The sequence below is a fragment of the Scyliorhinus canicula genome, chromosome 3, assembly GCF_902713615.1.
Source record: "Scyliorhinus canicula chromosome 3, sScyCan1.1, whole genome shotgun sequence".
Lineage (NCBI taxonomy): Eukaryota > Metazoa > Chordata > Chondrichthyes > Carcharhiniformes > Scyliorhinidae > Scyliorhinus > Scyliorhinus canicula.
In genome coordinates, this window is record NC_052148.1 from 61,921,850 (window position 1) to 61,941,308 (window position 19,459).

Consider the following 19,459-nt stretch of genomic DNA (forward strand, 5'->3'; position numbering starts at 1 on the left):
ATTTAAACCTCATTGTACAATTCCACAGATCCTTGCATAACCATAATGCCCTCATTGCCCAAAGCACTGATTACTCAACTGGAACTGGCAACCTTTTTGATACACATCCAAGCCACTTGCAATGAGGAAGGACAACAACCGACACCAGCACAGATTTCACTATTTGCCAGATAGAGCGTGCACATCATGTATCCATCAATGAAATAAAACACTCCAACTGAAATGCTAAAATCAACCTGCAGACACAGGAACTTTTTTTGTGCTTATTTAGATAACAAAAATTCAGCATGTGGCAGTCACATTCACTGCTGAACATGAAGGAGGGATACCTGTAAAACAGGGTTATTTTAAATAGATTGTAACCTTTCCAGTCCGGAATGCTTGGGATCAAGGAATTTCTGGATTTTTTAGGTTTATGGAATAATGTTAGAATGCCTCAACACAAGGTTAAAAAGGTTATTAGCTTACTCTCCAGTAACTAATGTTGGAAATGAGATTTGCAAACTAAAGCAAGCACTCTATAAATTATACTGAGATGATGGTGGACATCACTGCTCCATACCCACATCCACCAAGTGTTGTAAAATTGATCCTCAGGTCTACTATGTGCTTTACCCCACTTTTGTAGTTTATAAGAATATATATTTTCGGTGATAAAGCCTTAGTTGAAAGTTTAATAACAAATCAGATAAAATGTCAGTGTGTAATGACGCATGTGGTATACTCTGGTCCATTAAGATAAAACAATAGTGACAGTGACATATGTTTTGTCAATGAGTATTATTGCACAGGAGCTGGAGAATGGGGTCTGTGTCCTGCACAGACCAGAAGTGGTACAAGGAGGCTACAGGAAACATGGTCACTCTGAAGCATTTCATTTGGAGGTGAGCAAATTATAAGGTAGGTTTTTGTCTATATCATCCAGTGTAAATCAGGTGGGGGGGAATCACACTCCCTAGGTCATGCCCAAAGTTCACTCCTTTCAAAAAAATAAAACGAGGAAAAAAAAAAATCAGGCAGGTTCTGCTACGAGCATGCAATCAATCCTATCCGAGTTATGCTTCCTGCATTCTGCTAATGAGATAGATGAACCGATGACCTTATAATGTGTACACAGGAATAAACTCGATCTTCCCTGGAAAACTTGTACGCACTCGCATTGAAGGAGATCAAGGTGACCATTCATCTTTTTTCATTGACGTCACAATGCTGGACACATTCAGTACAGCTTCATCAAAGCAGTGCGACCAAGCAAACACAAAAGTGTTTTTCTCATCACAGGAAAGTGTTTTATTAGAACACCAGATCAATATAGAGCAACAGATGGCAGTAAATGGGGAAAACATATTACACCAATCCATTGGTGTGTATTGACTGAAGCGACTTGCCTATTGCAAGTCTCCTGTCTGTTTAGAAACAAATCTTACATGTATAACTTAATGCAAATTACTGGAATTTTTTTTCTCCAGAAAGTTTTGCTCAAACTATACAAGGCCACACCTTGTGGTTAGACCACACCTGAAATACTGTGAACAGTTTTGGTCCCCTTATTTAAGGAAAGATATACTGGCATTGGAGGCAGTCCAGAGAAGGTTCACTAGGTTGATCTCAGGTATGGAGGGATTTTCTTTCAACGAGAGGTTGAGTAAGTTGGGCCTGTATTCATTGGAGCTCAGAAGAATCAGAAGTGACCTTATTGAGACATACAGAATTCTCAGGGGGCTCAGCGGGGTAGATCCCAAAAGGTTATTTCCCCTTGTGAGACAGTCTGGGACGTGAGGGCATGGTATCAGAGTAAGCGGTCGCCCATTTAAGACAAAGGTGAGGAGGAATTTCTTCTTTCAGATCGTAGTGAAACTACGGAATTCAGATGTTTGTAGAGGCTGGGTCATTGAGTCTGTTCAAGGCTGAGATAGACATATTTTTAATCAATAAAGGAATCAAGGGTTATGGAGACAAGGCAGGAAAGTGGAGTTGGGATTATTAGATCAGTCATGGAATCATAGAATCTATGATCTCATTGACAGGTGGGGAAGATTCAATGGGCCGAACGGCCTACTTCTGCTCCTGCATCTTATGGTCTTCAAAAAATTGTTACGGATAAAGCATTTTAAGGCAAGTACTTAATACTGAAAATATACCAAACTCAAAATCCTTACCTTCAATAAATACAACATTAAAAGACTTAAATTGCAGAAATATCTGCAGATTGTATCAGCAATTCAGCAACATCTTTCTGTTATCAAAGTGAAAATGGGGAAGGACTGGGATTTAAAAGGAAACAACAAAACTACTTCAGTAACACAATTAATTGGATGAGCATTAAAACTACAAATTGCTGTCTAACTCATTGCCGAAAATATTTGTATTATACCAGTAGTCCAATGAGATCAGGTTTCATGTTGCAATTTCACGTGAAGGTACCAAAGTACAGGTTATTTTCTAAGTACTTTTGTGGGAACAACAAACATGCATTATTTGAACTAGTTATTTGAGTACGTACTTAAATACATACAAGTGAAGATGAAAATAATTTTCACCTAAAAACAAAATTCACTGTTACTATGTTACCTGCCATTTGATTAAATCAAGTTTAATGGACGAGGGTTGATCAGTACGTTCGTGGATGATGCGAAAATTGGTGGAGTGGTAAATACTGAGGAAGGTCTAGAAGGGCTGGTCAGATGGCCGGATCAGTGGTCAATAGAATTCCATCTGGATAAGTGAGAGGTTAGGCAGGACAAACAAGTCAAGGGCATACATGATAAAGGGCAGGTGATAAATAGCAGGATTCTGGGAAGCACCAAGGATCAGAGGGATCTTGGTGTGCATGCACACTGGTCCCTTAAGGTAGCAGAGTAGGTGGATACAGTGATTGAGAAGGCATTTGGTATACTTGCCTTCATTAGCCGAGGCATAGAATTTAAGAGCAGGGAGGTTATGCTGGAACTGTATAAACTGTTGCGGTTACGCCATAGCTAGAATATTGTGTGCAGTTCTGGAATCCACATTACAGGATGGGTGTGATAGCGCTGGAAAGGGTGCAGAGGAGATTACCAGGTTGTTGCCTGGTCTGGAGAGTTTTAGCTATGAAGATTGGATAGACTTGGGTTGTTTTCCTTAGAACAGAAGAGACTGGGGGGGGGGGGGGGGGGGGGGGAGGAAAGAAGAGAACATGATTGAAAAGTTTTTAAAAAACAAAGAGTACCGTTTTGTGTTATCTCAAACTCCAGGAGATAAATCACACCCAATAATTTGGTAGGTTAGAACCAAAATGTGCTTTCAACTCTGTAGGCCAGAGGAGTGCCAGGCCTGTGTAACTACAACCTTGGCTTCTCTTCCTGCTCCTACCTCCTTTAGGGTCACCCCCCCCCCCCCCCCCCCCCCCCCCGTCAAGGATCAATCCCCCCTCCCATTTCTCATCTATATGCTTTCCCTTAGTGACGTCTGAAATCATGGCATGAGTTCTCACTTCTACACTGATGACACCCAGCTCTACCTCAGCACCACCTCTCTCAACTCCTCCACTGTTGCTAAAATATCAGATGCTTCATCTCTCATCCAGTACTGAAGAAACACAAATTTCCTCCAATGTAACATTGCTAAAACTAAAACTACTGTGTTTGGTCCTCACTGCAAACCATGGTTTCCCAACTGTCTGAGATTAAGCCAGCGTGCTCAAAATCTTATGTCATTGCAATTCAACTGGCTAGTCACAAAATAAATAAAGAAATGAATGCAAAGCTTGTCCTCCACGTTGTGAATGCACAGAATTATCTTTTGTTCACTTGTAGAAGAATCAGAGCATATCGGATTCTGAGCGAAATCTTTTCCCTCGGGGGAAAAGAGAACTAGGCGGCACTATTTAGAAATAAGAGGTCTCTGATTTAATGTGCAGATGAGGAGGAATTTCTTCCCTACACGATTATCAGTTTTTGGACCTTCCACAGACAGGAGCGGAGGTTTGGTCATTGAATATATTCAAGGCTAAACTGGCCAAATTTTTTATCTAAAAGCAAGTCCAGGATTACTTTAGGGTGGAGTGTGAGGGGTGCAAGAAAGTGAAGTTAAGGCCACAATCACAAACCTGCAGGGCAGGCTCAATGAGCCAAATAGCCTACTCCTGCTAGTTATTATGATGGAACCATTATCGTAATGTACTAAGCTTTTGAAGGCAATAAATGTGGTTTGCCGACATCACGCCCAACCCAAGAGCAACATTTTACAGATGAATGAGGAACAGGTGTAGGCCGGTAAAGGAGCACAGTAATCCTTCAATCAAACCCCAAGGAACTGCAATTCAAGCTTTTCATTTCTGATCATTTCTCTTCCTCAACAAAATCGGAGCACTAATATTTTCGAAACTGAAAATAGAAGTACAAGGCATAACTATGAGCCTGAGGAAAGTTTTTCTTTACTTATTATGGGTGTGGTAGGCAGAAAGAAAATAAAAGCATGCAATAATCAATATGCTTTAAAGCTTTTTAAAAAATTATATTTGATTTACAAATGGTAATACTTTTAACCATCAGAATTAAAAACTGATTTTTGTTTTGAAAATCCAGTTGAGCAGTTGGAATAATTTTGAAGCATTACAGGTATTCCTAAATAATTTTACATGAAAACTGCCCAATTATCTTAATATTGCCAAAAACAAGTAATGTACTTGCATTATCAACAGTGATATAAATGGGATCATTTGTGTCACTAGTTGCTTTTACATTGGCCTCAGAGAAATGTTTTATCTGTTGCTCCTGATGCATGGATTTCATACTCATGGTGGCAACTTCAGTGTAAACTTTCTGCATTAAATAAGATCAATTGACAGTCAGCTCTTTCAGTCAGTCAGTTTATATTGGAGCTCCCAAGATCCATGTACCACAAACCAACCACACTGAGAACACCTTTAAATCCAGATTAAAAGCAGCTGCAGAGGGCAGCAGAGTGGTTAGCACTGCTGCCTTACAACGCCGGGGACCCAGTTTCGATCCTGGCCCCCGGTCACTGTCCGTGTGGAGTTTGCACATTCTCCGCATGTCTGCGTCGGTCTCACTCCCATGACACAAAGATGTGCAGGATAGGTGGATTGGCCATGCTAAATTGCCCCTTAATTGCAAAAATTCTTTAAAACATGAAAAAGCAGCTTTGGATAGCTATTTTTGGCTGTAGATTCCACTAATTCCTGATCTCAGGTGCATTATATTCCATATTTGCAAAAGAAAACGAAGACTGGAAATATTGCAAAACGTGTACTTAAGGCAATCAATACAAAGGTTCAAGCAAAGGTTAATTTGATAAAGCAAAATAACAGGTGTTTGTCATGGGGAGCAAGAAAGGAATGCAGGAAGGTTTACAGCAAACTCCAGAAGATTGACCTCATAGAATATTAACCTTAATAGCTAGAGGATTTGAGTACAAGAGTAGTGATGCATTGCTTCTGGATGTAGAGAAGCTTGGTTAGGCCGCGTCCAGAGTACTGTGTTTTGATCCCCTTACCTCAGAAAGGATGATGTGGAGATGCCGGCGTTGGACTGGGGTGAGCACAGTAAGAAGTCTTACAACACCAGGTTAAAGTCCAACAGGTTTGTTTCAAACACGAGCTTTCGGAGCACGGCTCCTTCTTCAGGTGAATGGAAAGGCTTGTTCCAGAAATGTTTATATAGACACAGTCAGAGATGCCCCGGAATGCACCTGCAGGCAATCAAATCATCAAAGATGCAGAGAGAGAGAGGTAACTCCAGGTTAAAGAGGTGTGAATTGTCCCAAGCCAGTTCAGTCGGTAGGCCTCTGCAAGTCCAGGCTTGTTGGTGGGGGCCGAATGTAATGCGACATGAATTTCGTTCTTGAAGCTGTCAATCTGTGGAGGAGCTGACCCTCCGGGGCTTCTGCAAGCCTGGACTTGCAGAGGCCTACCGACTGAACTGGCTTGGGACAATTCACACCTCTTTAACCTGGAGTTACCTCTCTCTCTCTGCATCTTTGATGATTTGATTGCCTGCAGGTGCTCGCATTCCGGGGCATCTCTGACTGTGTCTATATAAACATTTCTGGAACAAGCCTTTCCATTCACCTGAAGAAGGAGCCGTGCTCCGAAAGCTCGTGTTTGAAACAAACCTGTTGGACTTTAACCTGGTGTTGTAAGACTTCTTACTGTGCTCAGAAAGGATGTTATTGCCATTGAAGGTGTGCAACAAAGTTTCACCAGACTTATTCTGGGGATGGTGGCACTCTCTGATGAAGAGGAGCAATTTTGCAAACTGGGCCTGCATCCTCTACAGTTTCGAAGAAAGAGAGATGATCTCACTGAAACCTACAATACTTAAAGGAATAAATGGGTAGATACAGGTAAGATGTTTCCCTTGGTTGGGGAATCTAGAACAGGGGGAACAATTTCAAAATAAGGGGGAACCAACTGAGGGCAGAGGACATAGTGGGCTGTGAATCTTTAGAACACTCTACCCTAAGGAGCTGTGGAAGCTCAGTCATTGTGTATGTTTACGGTAGAGATTGATAGATTTCTGATTAACAATAATGTAAAGAGTTATGGGGTTAGTGGGTATAAAAGGTATTGAAGTGACCGATCAGCCACAGTCGTATTGAATGGTGGAGCTGGCTCAATGGGCTGAATGGCAGACTTCTGCACCCATGTTCTTAAATAAGACAGGTGTCCATCTCGCAGGACAGTCCTGTAACTCACATAAATGCCACATGGGATGATTATTCTGGAGAACACTGGTCCGGGATTAGGCCTGCAAAGGGATCCAGACTATTTTTTTTTCTTTAATGGGATGTGGGCGTCATTGGCAATGCCAACATTTGTTGCTCATTTCTAAGTGTCACTGAACTGAGTGGCTCTTTGTGCCATTTCAGAGGACAGTTAAGAATCATCCTCATGACTGAGGATCTGGAATCACTTAGAAGTTGAGAAGCTTTGATAGAGGAATTCCAAATTACACAGGGTCTGGACACAGTAGACAGGGGGTAAACCATTGGATGAAGGACCAAGAACCTAGATGGAACAAGTTTAAGGTAATTGGCAAAACAAACAATAGCGATGAGGAAAAATGTTTTTCCTCAAGTGTGATTAGGATCTGAAATGCAATGCCGGAGGGTGTGTTGGGAGGCAGATTCAATCATGGCTTTCAAATAAAAATCCTATAAGCACCTGAACACACAGACAAGACGCCTTGAGATTGCTCTTTCTTCAATACCTGTTTCTACTTGGACATTTGCAAATACATTTACTATGAGATTTGCAGGGCAATATGGAAAAGGTGTGGGATTCGCTGGAATGCTCTTGCTGTAAGCTAGCATGGATTCGACAGACCAAATGGCTCCTTCTGTGCTGTATTATTTCTGTAATACAAAGTAGGCCCGAACAGGTAAGGATTTCCTTACTTGAAGGATATTCATGAACCAGATGTGTTTTTACAAAAATCGTGATTGTTTCAGTTGCCATGGATAGACTTGAACTACAGCATTAGCCAGGGCCTCTGGATTATGGGTCCAGTGACAATACCACAATCTTCCTGGCACTGTCCTGCTCTATGATCAGTTAAAAAGTGCATTCTTATAAAGAACACTGACACAAATTCTTCAATTGATTTTTCAAACGTGAGTAAAGACGGAGGAGAAATTATTGTTGAGAAAGTTTGTTCTTTGCTATACTAGATAGCTTAAATCATTAAATTAAAAAAATAATTCCAGGTGAATCGACAGGTCACCTGGGGGTGCGTTAGTGTTTATCTCACACTGGTCACACTTCCACCAAACCACATAGAAAGCCAAAGTGCACAAGGTCACCTTCTCACTCGAGGTTACCAACTTGAGGCTACGTCCTCAGGGGCTCTTCGCTATAGCAGCTGGATAGAGAACAATTCACCTCTGCAAATAAAACTAGCAAGAAAAAGATGTTGGAATTACAATCAACTAACAAAGACACTGACGCAACAACTGGATGTGAAATGTTGGCTCTGGTTAAATGTGTTTAGTATTTTATCCTAAAGAAATTTTATATCACAGTGAAAAGCAATGAAAGGTTTTGATAATCTCATCTAAAATCAGAAACAAAATTAAACCGATGTGATGTAAAAATAACTTTTAAAAATTGTGAAGGCATTGTTTTCATTCATGGTTAATGCCAAAATATGATGCAGCATGAATGACAACTTAACTTGCATTTATTATAACTTAATTGATCCATCATGCACGAAAATAACAGCAATAAAACTGATGAGTAATTATATCCTATCATATGCAAAACATTCTTGAAGGCATTTCTTTGAATTTTATCCTCCTGATGCCAATTGCCCAACTAACACAAAAAACGATTTCAATAATAGAACATAGAACAGTACAGCACAGAACAGGCCCTTCGGCCCTCCATGTTGTGCCGAGCAATGATCACCCTACTCAAACCCACATATCCACCCTATACCCGTAACCCAACAACTCACCCCCTTAACCTTACTATAGGACACTACGGGCAATTTAGCATGGCCAATCCACCTAACCCGCACATCTTTGGACTGTGGGAGGAAACCGGAGCACCCGGAGGAAACCCACGCACACACGGGGAGGACGTGCAGACTCCACACAGACAGTGACCCAGCCAGGAATCGAACCTGGGACCCTGGAGCTGTGAAGCATTTATGCTAACCACCATGCTACTGTGCTGCCCCGATATAGCTGCCCGAATAACTGCTGTAACAAAAGCACGTTCACTGGTTTTCTGTAACAGAGCCAACAAAATGGCTGTGTCGATGAAGAACTGCAGAGGGATTTGGATAGGTTAAGTGAACGGGCTATAGGGTCTGGCAGATGGAATACAATGTTGACAAATGTGAGGTTATCCATTTTGGTAGGAATAACAGCAAAAGGGATTATTATTTAAATGATAAAATATTAAAGAATGCTGCTGTGCAGAGAAACCTGGATATGCTAGTGCATGAGTCGCAAAAAGTTGGTTTACAGGTGCAACAGGTGATTAAGAAGGCAAATGGAGTTTTGTCCTTCATTGCTAGAGGGACGGAGTTTAAGACTAGGGCGGTTATGCTGCAATTGGACTATTGTGTTCAGTTTTGGTCTCCTTGCCTGAAAAAGGACGTACTGGTGCTGGAGGGTGTGCAGTGGAGATTTTCTTGACTCCAAAATATACAAGTAACAACACAAAGAACGGTGATGAAAAATATTTGTGTGTGGAGGACATCTCCGCCACCCCTCCCACCCCAATGATATATTACCCTGATGAGCATTCTTCAGAACTCAAATCTGTTTTGTATATAAATTATTGCCCCTTATAGAAAGTGATAAAGAGATTTAAAAGTGTTTGTCCCATTATGGTCAATTGCCTCGGAAGAGTTGCATAGTTCCTCCCTCAAATAAAACGCATAAAAATAAAATGTATTGCTGGCCCTTCATTTCCTATTCAATCCACCTAAAGCTTTGCAAAGTTTGAGGTTGAAGATTTAAGAGGAACTTGGGTGACAGTTCCTTATGTCCAAAGTGAAATTAACTTAAAGGATGAAATACAAAATAAATAATTTACCAGACCCACAAGACAAACGATGAAATGGAAACGGAACTAGCACTAATAGGAAACATAGGGTTGGGCTATATTCAGAGGTTTGGGTTGTTGGATCAAGATTCTCCCTTCTGCTGCTTCTTGTTAAAGAAATTTGACAAGATACAAAGAAGAGACTCACAAATTGATTCAATATTGTTTGCATGAAACTCTTGTGCCACTTTATTGGAGGTGTCAACACTTTACATTAGCAAAATTAGAATTGGATAAAATAACTTTCTCTAAATATTTTACAAACAATTTTGAAATAATTTCCAGAGTACTGGGACTGCAGTAATCCAGCAAAACAAAAGGACTAATGAAGCCAATCAATTTAAAAAAACATACTTCCCAGCACTATGTCCGTAACAAAATATTGGAAAGTGTAAAGCCATTGTCTTCAGTTCATATCACAAACTCCAATCTCCAGCAACCAATGCCATTTGTCTCCCTTGCCAGCATCTGAGACCAAAGCAGATCATTCACAACCGGAATGTCCTGTTTGACCCCAAGTAAACTTGAGCTCGCCCTAAAACACTGCTGCCAGTGTGCTAACTTGCACCAACCAAGTCCATGTTAATCATTACCCCACAGCTTGCGGACATGCATCAGCTCTCAGTCCAGCAACACCATGATATTAAAATCTTAGGTTGAATTTTAATCACAAAGACTGGGGATGCTCCACCAGGCCCATAGGCAACTCATCTGTACTAGCTGCAGGACCCAGGGTGGCATGTTCCTCGCAGTGGCCAATAAAATGGCAGCTGCCGGGGCTTCCCTCCCATAACCTCCTGTGGTGCCACAACCCTTCAAATCTTTGCATTCCTCCAATTTTGTCATCTTGCACATCCCTGATTTTCTGTGCTTAAACTTTGGTGACTGTGCATCAGCTGTGGAGGTCCAAACTCTGGAATTCCTGTCCATTTCTCTACCTCTCTTTCCCCCTTCAACTTACCCCGTTTGACCAAGCTTTTGGTCACCCATGCTAATACCGGCTTATGTGGCTTAGTGCCTTTAAAGACTTATATTTACCTAGTGCTTTACAACAAATGAAGTAATTGAAGTGTAGGAATGTAGTGTTGTAATGTAGGAAACACAGTAGCCAATTTGCACCAGCAAACTCACATCATACTGCAACGTGTGAACGATTAGATCATTTTATTTTGCGAGGTTGATTGAGGGATAAATATTGGTCAGGACACCAAGGATAACTATTCTGCTCTTCTCCGAAATAGTGTCATCTTTACATCTATTCACGCATCATAGAATTTACAGTGCAGAAGGAGGCCATTCAGCCCATCGAGTCTGCACCGGCCCTTGGAAACAGCACCCCACTTAAGCCCACACCTCCACCCCATCTCCAGAACCCAGTAACCGGACCTAACCTTTTGGACATCAAGGGGCAATTTAAAATGGTCACAATACACCTAATCTTTGGACCGTGGGAGGAAACCGGGGCAAGCGCATGCAGACACGGGGAGAAACTGCAAACTCCACAGTCACCCGAGACCCAAATTGAACCCGGGTTCCTGGAGCTGTGAGCCAGCAGTGCTAACCACTGTGCCACCCAAGACGGCAGAGCATCTCATGCAAAAGGTGACTCCATCAGTAATGCGTTGGAAGGTCATTGATTATTTCTGTGCAACCAACTTGGCCATGGCTGACACTTAAATGACCCGAATTTGCTACACTAAGGGCAGTATATAAATGCAAATTATTGTTGTGTATTAACAGCACGGTAGCATTGTGGATAGCACAAATGCTTCACAGCTCCAGGGTCCCAGGTTCGATTCCCGGCTGGGGTCACTGTCTGTGTGGAGTCTGCACGTTCTCCCCGTGTGTGCGTGGGTTTCCTCCGGGTGCTCCGGTTTCCTCCCACAGTCCAAAGACATGCAGGTTAGGTGGATTGGCCATGCTAAAATTGCTCTTAGGGTCCAAATTGCCCTTAGTGTTGGATGGGGTTACTGGGTTATGGGGGTAGGGTGGAGGTATCGGCTTGGGTAGGGTGCTCTTTCCAAGAGCCGGTGCAGACTCGATGGGCTGAATGGCCTCCTTCTGCACTGTAAATTCTATGTAACACAATCAAGCTTTTCAACTGATCAACTAGGCCATGGCTAACACTCAAATGACCCAAATTTGCTACACTAAGGGCAGTATGTAAATGCAAACTGTTGTTGTTGTGTATTAACACAATCAAGCTTTCATGGTGGTTTTAAGAACAAGCAACCTGCGCATGAACTAGTACTTCTGCGATTCAAGAACTTGAAACAATAATATCGCCACAAACAAAGCATCATATCATAGAATTTACAGTGCAGAAGGAGGCCATTTGGCCCATCGAGTCAACACCAGCCCTTGGAAAGAGCACCCTCCCAAGCCCTGCCCCCACCTTCACCCTGTCCCCGCAATCCAGCAACCCCACCCAACCTTTTTGGACACTATGGGAAATTTAGCATGGCCAGTCAACCTAACCTGCACATCTTTGGACTGTGCAGTAAAAAGGGCACCCGGAGGAAACCCACGCAGACACGGGGAGGACGTGCAGGCTCCGCAAAGACAGTTACCCAAGCCGGAAATCAAACCCGGGACCCTGGAGTAGTGAAGCAACTGTGCTAACCACTGTGCTACCGTGCTACTCTACTGGAAAATCAGTTTGCTACAAGCAACACCAGGAAGAACATTTTTTAAAACAAAAAATGAATGAAAAAGGCACAATGAAAAGGCACATGGGCAGCATGGTAGCATGGTGGTTAGCATAAATGCTTCACAGCTCCAGGGTCCCAGGTTCGATTCCCGGCTGGGTCACTATCTGTGTGGAGTCTGCACGTCCTCCCACTGTGTGCGTGGGTTTTCTCCGGGTGCTCCGGTTTCCTCCCACAGTCCAAAGATGTGCGGGTTAGGTGGATTGGCCATGCTAAATTGCCCGTAGTGTCCTAAAAAGTAAGGTTAAGGGGGGGTTGTTGGGTTACGGGTATAGGGTGGATACGTGGGTTTGAGTAGGGTGATCATTGCTCGGCACAACATGGAGGGCCGAAGGGCCTGTTCTGTGCTGTACTGTTCTATGTTCTAAAAGGGAACCAAATCAGACAACACTGTCCTAGGTACAGGACATCTTGAGCTGCAAAAATAGGTGGAAGAGAATGCAAGTAGAACTTTGCTTTTCTTTTTCCCCAAAACGTGGGTGGGTGTACAATGCCACCAGTGAGTTAAAAGGAAGGGAATACAGAAATGTTTTTGAAGTCTTCCAATCTTATAAAACACTCATGGCGAAAGTTAAAGCACACAATAATTGCAGTGCAGTAACTGGCTAGAGAGGAAATAAAAACTCTTTGAACTTTTGCCGTTAACAGAAAGTTATAATTAACTGAAATTATGCAGAAGAAAACTGTGGTAAACGATAGATTACACACGGACTGAACGCTAAAGAATCCAAACGACTAATGGCCAAAATAATAGGCTTTGATCGCTTTCTGGCGGAACTTCTAAGAAAAAATCGTGCAAAAAACGACGAAAGCTACGGTCCCGCAAAAAAAACACCACTGAAGAGACAAACCCTGATCGAATTGTTGGGGGGAAAATCACAGCACAATACTCGTGATTGATTGAATGGTACAACTGCGAAGAAACAAGCACTTTTACTTCATGGGTGTTACTGCTGCGAGGGTCACAGAAATACCGGCCAAAGTTTTACCGATGTGGTAAATCGAAAGTTAAGCAGTGTTGCGGTTGGACTTTCAACACCCTGGAGGGTCGCGCGGAAACTAAAGTCCGAAGTTTAGGCAAGAAACGCTCCGTGTTGTGAGCTCTGAGGGGCAGTCCACACAGAGAGCACAGCCGAGCCGAGGCAAACAAGACCTGCTCCACACCCCCACCCCATGATGGAAGGAAAGTGTGCCCCACAAACTTCTGTTTGGTGGAACCCCAAGACACACAACAACAAAAGTTCATCACACACCCAATACACGTATTGTCCTGGTTACCTTGTGCCCTGTTGGTGGGTTCACCCTGCTGGGTTATCCATGCCGCCCTCGCTCCCTCATCCCGCTACTCTCACTCTGGCTGTGGGAACCAAATCAGACAGCACGCTCCAGCTCAAGCGCAGGCTCTCCTGTCAATCAATCACACTGCCCCTCATTCTCCAGCCCCGGGGAGCCAGAGCTCAACAAACACCGGATAGCCCGCCCCCGTCCTCCTCCTCCTCCGCCCCATTGGCCGGAGCTGCTGTCCATTCCTGATGCCCGTCTCGTCAGCAGCATCGCAGATGCACAGGGTGGGGGGGAGACAGACATGGATATGTATGTAGCCGCTTCTCACCCGGCCCGACAGGCAACTCACAGCCCTTTGGCGCCAACGAAGCACTCGCCTTTTTGTCAAGTACTGCAGGAACAGAGCAGGGAATTTTGCTCACACTAAATTCCCACTCGCAGCAGGATGATCAACCCATCTGTTTTTCTGTTGTCGACTGGGGGATAACTATTTGCCAGGGCACAAAGGATAACTCTGTTGCTGGGGATGGTTGCCATATGGGATCTTTTACATCCATCATAGCAAATAGATGAATTGTCTTGGTTTAGCTTATCATCCAAAAGACAGCATCTCCAAAACGCCCTCATTCCCCGCATTAGCTGTTAGACTTGACTTGAAACCAACACCTTGCGACTTAGAGGCAAGCTGATCCACAGGTGGTAGAACGTACAAGGTGTTCACCATTGTCACACACATCTGGAGGTATTAGCAAACAGGTGTATCTATTAAAAATGAGTAAAATGCATTATCAACTTTCTGAAGTTTATATTGTCCTTGAGCATTTGGATAAGAATCTCTTACGTAATAAAAACATCTGGCATTTATATCGGGCTTTTAGTTCAGTGAGGTCTCCTAAGGCAGTTCACAGTCGAGTAATCAGACACCAATCCAAAGGAGATCAGAGGTGTAATCAAAAGCTTGGTCAAACGAGACAGTTTTTATGTGGGAGTAGCAGGGCAATTTAGGGAGGTCATTCGCGAGTTTAGGATCTAGACACAGTGGCGTGCAGAGGGTGGGGAGGGGGGGGGGGGCGACGGTGCATTGGCCCCGGGCATCCATTGGATGGGGGCATTCAATCAGAGAAGGAAAACATTTTTTAAAAAAATTTAGATTACCCAATTATTTTTTTCAATTAAGGGGCAATTTAGCGTGGCCAATCCACCTACGCTGCACATTTTTTGGGTTGTGGGGGCGAAACCCACGCAGACACAGGGAGAATGTGCAAACTCCACACGGACAGTGACCCAGAGCCAGGATCGAACCTGGGACCTCAGTTCCGTGAGGCGGTTGTGCTAACCACTAGGCCACCATGCTGCCCCAGAGAAGGAAATAAGATAGTAATTTTAAAATTTCAGCGGTGATAAATCAATTTTTGGAGGCTCACCACACTGCAGAGGCAGTTGTTAGCCCTTTATCCTTTAACATGGTGTACCCTTTCTGTCTAGAGAAAATGGTGCTTCTCCCCATCCCCCCACACGCATGCGCATGATGTACGTGGTGCAACCATCAAAAGCAACAAGCAGACGTGGCTGATCGTTCCTGCGTTTCCTCGAGTCATAACTCGTCTTTTCTTCAGCTTTTTGTGCACCTAGATTAGTTCTTTTACTTACTCAGGTCAGTGAATAGCTCTAGAACGGGTGCAACTACGTTTTTTATAGGTTTTTTGGTGATATTTAATGAAATATTTACGTGGGATGTAGTAAGAGTGAAGCCTGGATGATCAGAGGACTGCTGTGGCATTTAATCTCGGAATAGGAGACATTTATTCCTTAACATGCTAATATTCGAATACAGATACCACTAATTTGCAAGTCTATGATATAAATTGCACAAAATTATCAGTGGAGAATCAGTGTGAAATAATTTGATACGAAGGAACAAAGAAATGAAATATGGTTTATCCGTCTGCAACTGACCGATTGTTTACCATTTTCTTCCCATTTTCTCATGCGTCTTATCGTTTTTGAGATAGAAAATGAAATGTTACGAGTATTTCGTGTACAACCGAGTGGAGCACAGAACAGGAAAAAAAAGAGGGCCAGAGTCGAAGAAGAGTCCCATCAATGAGGGGCATTAGATGCATGGATAAAAAGAAGTAAAGAAGAAGTAGGAGAACCTGGAGAAGTAAAAGATGATGTGGGTGCAGAGAAGGATTTTTCTGATACGGATTCAGCTCGGTCAGAACATAATACTCTCTCTCCTCAGTCTCGTTGTCAGGATGATGATCCATGCGAAGAAAATAAAGAAGATTTTACCATATTTTTGCAAAGAAGCGATTTTGGTTGTTTGAAGAAACCGATTCCAGATCATTTGAAGATGACAATATTACAACATGGCCCTGAAAGATATCAGAATAAAAGTGGTCCATTTGCTGAGAAGGATGGGAGATCATTTTCCAAACAGTGGTTTGATAAAGTTTCCACAAACGGAGAAATTGTGGAGAGAAAATTGTTGTTATACTCTCCATATCGGAAAGCATGCTACTGTTTTGTTTGCTTTTTGTTTTCAAAGGAGCATTTGTCCTCTGTGTCAAACTTTGGAAAGGAAGACGGTTTCTCCACTTGGAGAAAATTAAATCCAAGAATACCTGACCATGAGAAAAGCCCTTCTCATAGAGCTCACATGAGGGAATACCTGAACCTCGTAGTTCGACTCCATCATTCAACTACGATAGATGCTGAACTTCAACAGCAAATGTCTGCTGAAAAGAAAAGATGGAAAGCTATAACTGAACGGATTGTCGAGGTTATATCCTTTCTGGCAAAACAGAATCTGGCCTATCGTGGACATCGAGGAGAAGGAATATCTGGGTTATCAGAGCCAGGGGAGACAGTCAGTGAAAATACAGGAAACCTTCTAGCAACAATCAGACTTTTGGCCAAATATGATGACATCTTAGCAAAACACTTGCAGAGAGGGAAAGAGAAACCAAAAAGTGTCACCTACTTGTCCAACAGAATTAAAAACAAAATAATCAATCTTCTTGGTGAAACTGTCAAGAAAAATATAATTTCTGAAATTAAGGGCGCAAAATATTTTAGCATAATGCTGTATTCAACTCCAGATATTGCCCATGAAGATCAGGTTTCTGAAATTCTGCGTTACGTTCATATTGATGAAAACAGAAAAGTAGAAATAAAGGAGACATTTCTGGGATTTTTTCAAGTTAACAAGAAAGATGCAGTCAGCCTGGTAAATAAAATTCAGGAAAAATTGGAAGAAGACAAAATTTCCATGAATGACTGTCGTGGTCAAGCATATGATAACGCAGCAGTTATGGCTGGAGTGAGAGGAGGCGTTCAACAAAAAATTCTTGAAGTTAACCCAAAAGCTGTGTTTGTGAACTGCGAGAACCACAGCCTCAATTTGGCCTGTGTCCATGCAAGTGAGGTGCAACCTGTTGTTGTTACATTTTTTGGCATTCTAGAAAAACTCTTTACTTTTTTTTCTTCATCTACTTCTCGTTGGGAAGTGTTAAAATCATTTGTCACTCGGACTGTGAAAAGACAGTGTGACACAAGATGGAGTTCCAGCCATGATGCTGTGCAAGTAATCCACGAAGAGTGTGACAACGTTATTGCAAGCCTTCAACACCTGCTGGAAGGAGAATTTTCAAGGGAAACTAAATCTGATGCAGGATCGCTACTGAACTCTATTCAACAGTTCCCGTTTATAGCTTTATTAAATTTTTGGTACTCAGTTTTATCATCAGTGGAGAAAGTCTCAAAACGTTTGCAGGATCCGAAAATGGGGTTCCATGAAGCTTCTTGTGATCTGAGAGGACTTATTCATATCTTGAATTTGAAGAATGACAAAATTATCCAAAATGCAATAGATTTAGCCAATGAATATTGTGAAAATTTGGGAATACCAATTGCATGAACAAGGAGAAGAAGAATAATACCTGGAGAGTCAGCAAGAGATAGTGGACTGACGGCACAAGAAGAAATGAACAGAGTAATGGTAGAGATTGTGAACAGATTAAAAACTGAAATTGAAGACCGCAGTGTCCGTCTTCAGAGACTCAGTGACCGATTTTCTTTTCTTCTGAACTTGAATTCAGTAGTGATTGAAGATGAACAAGAAAGAGAGAAATTAAAAAAGGAATGTTCAGACTTTGCAAATTATTATGACAATGATGTGGTTGCAATTCAGTTATATGACGAAATTATTGATTTTGTGATGCTCCTTCGAGCTGGAGGGAATAGAGTTCCCCCTGATCCTAAATATGCTCTGGAGTCTTTACTGCAGTATGGGAGGGATGTCTTTCCGACGCTGTGTGTTTCATACAGATTACTGCTTACAATCGCATTTTCAGTCGCAAGCTGTGAAAGGTCATTTTCAAAACCGAAATTAATAAAAACATATCTGAGGTCTTCTATGTCACAGGAGCGACTGACCAACCTGGCTTTAATAAGCATTGAAAAAGAATTTCTCACAGCTGATGTAAAAAGTGAAGTAGTTCAGATGTTTTGTGACAGGAGGTATCATTTGGGGAAAATAACTTAATAAATTTGATTGATTTATATTAAAATCGAATAAAGCGTTTATTTCATGTTTCATCTGTGTTTATATATTCACAATGTTTTCCTTTCTCATAATATTTCTCAGTATGTTAGGCCTTATACTTGAGTCTTTGGGGTATACAATCAAGATTTTCCCCGGGCATCACCAGACCTCTGCACGCCACTGTCTTTTCCAATGATAGGCATGCACACGAAGCAGGAACGCAATGTCGCAGAGGGTTGTAGGAGATTATACAAAAAGGGAGATGCAAGCTATCGAGGGATTTGAACATGATAATTAGAATTTTAAAATCAAGGCACTGTTAGACAAGGTGTCAATAGATCGGTGAGCATAGAGAGCATAGAGTTATCCTCATGGATGAGTGCAACTTTGTGCGAGTTAGGATACAGGTAGCGGAATTGTGGATGGGTTCAAGATTACGGAAGATGAGAGCTGTCAGCCAACTCGGATAACACTAGAACAGAGGAGTTGGGAGATATAAAGAAAAGTGAATAAAGGTTTGAACAGCAGGTAGGCAGGGGTTCAAGAGGAGCCATGTTGCAGAGATGGACGTATGCGATCTTTGTAACAGAAAAAACATGGCGTGATTCTCCGCAAATGCGGCGAGTCGTAAAGGCTGCCGTGAAACTGGCCGTGTTTCACGGCAGCCTCCGCGCCCCCTCACGGGACCCGATTCTCCCCCCCGGGTGGGGCTAGCAGTGGGGCCCCATGAAGACCGTCGCTGAGTCCACGCGCCAAGCGTCACACCGGCTGACGCGCATGATGACGTCAGCCGCGCATGCGCGGGTTGGACGGCTCCAACCCGCGCATGCGCGGATGACGTCATCACGCAGACACGTCAAAACCCACGCATGCGCGGGCCGTCATGCCCCTCAGCCGCCCCGTGGACTGATCCTGCGGGGCGGTGGAAGAACAAATAGTGCGCGGGTATCGGACCCGCTGCCCATGATTGGTGCCCACCGATCGCAGGCCCATGCCACCCTTGGCACGCCTGTGGTGCGGCCGTGCCAATCGGTGCCATGGCTGTCCGGGACGGGCACTTTGCTGCCGTTTTCACGAACGCTGAAAGCAGGTGTGATCGCGACTGTGAAAACGGCCGTAAACCCCGCGGTATTCGGCCCATCGGCCTGCGGAGAATCGTTGTTCGCCGTAAAAAACGGCGAGCAGCGATTCGTGTCGGGGGCGGCTGGAGAGGGGGGGGAGAATAGCGGGAGGCTGTGAAAATTGTCGGGAAGGCCCTCCCGCTATTCTCCGACCCGTCGTGGGCAGTGGAGAATCGCACCCAATGGAATCAGAGGCGCTATTTGCTCCAGTAGGATGCCAAAGTTAGGACAAGCTGGTTCA

The 19,459-nt window shown here is 43.2% G+C and overlaps 1 protein-coding gene across 4 annotated transcripts in view; it reads right to left on the reverse strand.

Annotated features, from left to right (window-relative positions):
- il11ra (interleukin 11 receptor, alpha) overlaps positions 1-13,718 on the reverse strand; it is a 150,166-nt gene extending 136,448 nt beyond the window's left edge. For all 4 annotated transcript variants that reach the window (XM_038790622.1, XM_038790623.1, XM_038790621.1 and 1 more), the window contains exon 1: positions 13,543-13,718. The gene's annotated coding sequence lies outside the window, so the exon portion shown is untranslated. The remainder of the gene's footprint in view (positions 1-13,542) is intronic.
- Between the last annotated feature and the right edge of the window lie 5,741 nt (positions 13,719-19,459).